At 53.6% G+C, this 3,469-nt stretch overlaps 1 pseudogene; it reads right to left on the bottom strand.

Moving 5' to 3' along the window:
- Positions 1–855: 855 nt before the first annotated feature.
- LOC103614096 lies at positions 856–3,463 on the bottom strand (annotated as a pseudogene).
- Between the last annotated feature and the right edge of the window lie 6 nt (positions 3,464–3,469).

Below are 3,469 nucleotides of genomic sequence, written 5' to 3'. Positions count from 1 at the left end.
TGGCACCTAGGAAAGCTTGTGTTTCCTTCTTGTTGGTTGGTGGAGACATTGCTGTGATCTTACTGATGACCTCAGTGGGAATCTGACGTCGTCCATCTTGCCCAGGAACTGGATCTCTCGGGCAGGTCCCTTGACCTTGCTCTTCTTGATGGCAAAACTGGCTTCCAGGAGAATTTGGATGATCTTCTCTTCTTTCTCAAATACCTCTGAGGCTGTGTTCCCACACACAGTGATGTCATCAATGTACTGCAGATGTTCTGGGGCCTTACCCTCTTCCAGTGCAGCCTGGATCAGTCCATGACAGATGGTGGGACTGTGCTTCCACCCCTGGGGCAGTCGGTTCCAGGTGTACTGCACGCCCCTCCAGGTGAAAGCAAATTGAGGCCTGCACTCTGCTGCCAGAGGAATGGAGAAAAAAGCATTGGCAATGTCAATAGTGGCGTACCACTTTGCTGCTTTGGACTCCAGCTCGTACTGGAGCTCCAACATGTCTGGCACGGCAGCGCTCAGCAGTGGAGTCACTTCATTCAGGGCACGATAGTCCACAGTCAATCTCCATTCCCCGTCAGACTTGTGCACAGGCCAGATGGGGCTGTTGAAGGGTGAGTGGGTCTTGCTGACCACCCCTTGGCTCTCCAGCTCACGGATCATTTAGTGGATGGGAATCACAGCATCTCGAGTTGTCCAGTACTGTGGTTCTGTTTGCTGTTACTGCCATAGTTATTGCTGTTTGTTTGCCTTGTTATACACATATAGATATATAATAGTAAAGAATTGTTACTCCTATTTCCCATATCTTTGCCTGAAAGCCCCTTAATTTCAAAATTATAATAATTCGGAGGGAAGGGGGTTGTAATTTTTTTTTTCTTTCATTTCAATGGAGACTTCTGCCTCCCTTGGCAGACACCTGTCTTTCAAACCAAGACACCCCCAAAACCCTCGAATCATCCCTCAGCTGGACCCTGGAGAGGAGGGAACCCCAGGAGCCATGGGACCCTGATGAGCCCAGGGAAAGGAGAACCCAGAGCCCCAGAACCCCAAACTGAAGAGATCAGAGAAGGAGAACTGCTGGGAGGGTTTTTTGTGCTGAGTCATGGTGGTTTGGGGTTTTACGGACACAAAAGCCCTGGAGACTTCCAGACACCACTCACCCTTGGCTGTGTCCCCACAACGTTTCCATCCATGTCATTGTCCCCCATGTCTCCATCCATGCCCGTGTCTCCCAATGTCCCCACGAATGGCCACGTCCGCGTCCATGTCCACATGTCCCCGTGTCACTCTCCATGCCTATGTCCCATCCATGTCCATGTCCTGCAATGTCCCCACCCATATCTCAGTTCAATTTCTTTATTTTTACTCCAATTTTGGAGGTTTTTAGAAGATGAAGAGAAATGAAAAGAAAACCAATGCCAAAAGAAAAGGATTTCCGTGTTCGTGCTGGCTGTGGATCCACACGCTTGGGTAGGAGGGAAGAACCTTTTTTGAACACCCCACTGTCTCCATAATCTTGGTCTTTGCCTCAGTCCATCACCATTTGGCCGTGGAAGACGCCCTTGGGCCAGAGAAAATTGGAATCGCGTAATCACTGATGGGAAAAGATCTCCACGACCATCCAGTATTCCTGGATGACACAGGAAGAAAAGATTGAACGGAAAAGATTATTTGGGGTTGAAAGTCAACAAATCTGCTTTCCCCAATGAATTCCCGATGTCAGTCTGCAACCCGAGGGATGTTCCTGCCCCTGGGTCCATCCAGGTGCCCACGGGGAACCAGGAAGATGTGGAGACCTCATCCAGGTGTCTTCCCAACATGGATCACCAGGAAAACAGATCACCAGGGCTCTGCCCAACGGGGGTCACTGGGGATCATCCAACACCGATCCTCCCACGGGGGATGGAGCTGGAGCAGCGCACGAAGCTCTTCCCGCACTCGGGGCACTCGCAGGGCTTCCCTTAGCGGTGGCTCCGTTGGTGTCGGGTCAGGTGAGAGCTCTGTGAGAAGCTCTTCCCACATTTGGGACACTCATAGGGCCTCTCCCCAGTGTGGATGCGCTGATGCTTCACAAGGTGGGAGTTGTGTTTGAAGCCCTTCCTGCAGTTGGGGCAGCGGAAGGGCCTCTCATCCGTGTGAATGCGCTCATGTTTGAGGAGATCGGAGCTGGTTTGAAACCTCTTCCCACACTCAGAACACTCGTAGGGCCTCTCCCCGGTGTGGGTTCTCTGGTGTGCCCTCAGGTCAGAGCTCAATCCGAAGCTCTTCCCACATTCCAAGCACCCATAGGGCCGTTCCCCGGTGTGAACCACCTGGTGCTGGATCAGCTGGGAGCTGCTGGTGAAGCCCTTCCCACATTCCCCACACTCATAGGGCCTCTCCCCAGTGTGGATCCTCTGGTGCTGGATCAGGCCAGAGCACTGCCGGAAGCTCTTCCCACATTCCAAGCACTCATACGGCTTTTCCCCAGTGTGGATCCTCTGGTGATGGATCAGGCTGGAGCTCTGGCTGAAGCTCTTCCCACACTCCCCACACACATAGGGCCTCTCCCCAGTGTGGATCCTCTGGTGCTGGACCAGGTGGGAGCTCCGGCTGAAGTCCTTCCCACATTGCCCACACTCATAGGGCTTTTCCCCAGTGTGGATTCTCTGGTGTTCCCTCAGCTTGCAGCTCCACCTGAAGCCCTTCCCACATTCCAAACACTTGTGGGGCTTCTCCCCACCCTGAGGCTCCTCCAGCAGCTCCAAGCTCCCCCTGGATCTCTGGCTGCCTTCCCGGATCAGGGGGGCTCTTTCCTCCTTGGATCTCTCTGGGCTGCGTTTGCAGCCCCTCCTCATGTGGCATCTCCGGGACTTTTCCTCCTCCTCCATCTGGCCACAGCTTGGGAATGACAAATCCTGGTTTGGAAGGAGAAACAAGGGGTGAGCGCCTTGGGCTGTAGGTTCCTCCAGCCAGAGTCTATCACCAGGCATCTTGTGTCTGTAAAAACATCCAAAACACCAAGATTCACTCCAGAAGTCCCCCAAACATCAAGACACAGACCCAAAACTCCAAAAACATCAAGATTCAGACAAAACCCGCTCCAAATTATAAACATTCAACCCCCACAAAAAAACAAAGCACCAACATGGAGCCCAAGAAACCTCAGAAACACCAAGATTCACCCCCGGGAAAATCGTGGATCCCCCTCCCTGATCACCTGCTGGATGGGGGGGCAACGCTCCTGGGGCTGTGGGGAGGCTGCAGATACAGCGAATGCTGGAACCTTGCGGTGCCTCCTCTTCCTGCTCCTCCTCCTCCTGTGTCCCTACTCTTCCTCACACTCCTCTTCCTCACACTACTCCTTCTCCTGCAGAATCCCACCTGCTGCTCCCACGTGCATCCTTTCACCATTCTGGTCTCCAGCCCTGCTCCTCCAGCCTTTCTCCTCCTCCCCCCAGGCCCAGCACCCACCCCTGGCTCGCTCTGCCCCCCAGAG

The sequence above is a fragment of the Corvus brachyrhynchos genome, unplaced genomic scaffold (assembly GCF_000691975.1).
Source record: "Corvus brachyrhynchos isolate BGI_N302 unplaced genomic scaffold, ASM69197v1 scaffold264, whole genome shotgun sequence".
NCBI classification, from domain to species: Eukaryota; Metazoa; Chordata; class Aves; order Passeriformes; family Corvidae; genus Corvus; species Corvus brachyrhynchos.
Note: the sequence above shows the minus strand (reverse complement) of the source record. Positions and strands in the feature narration are given on the sequence as shown.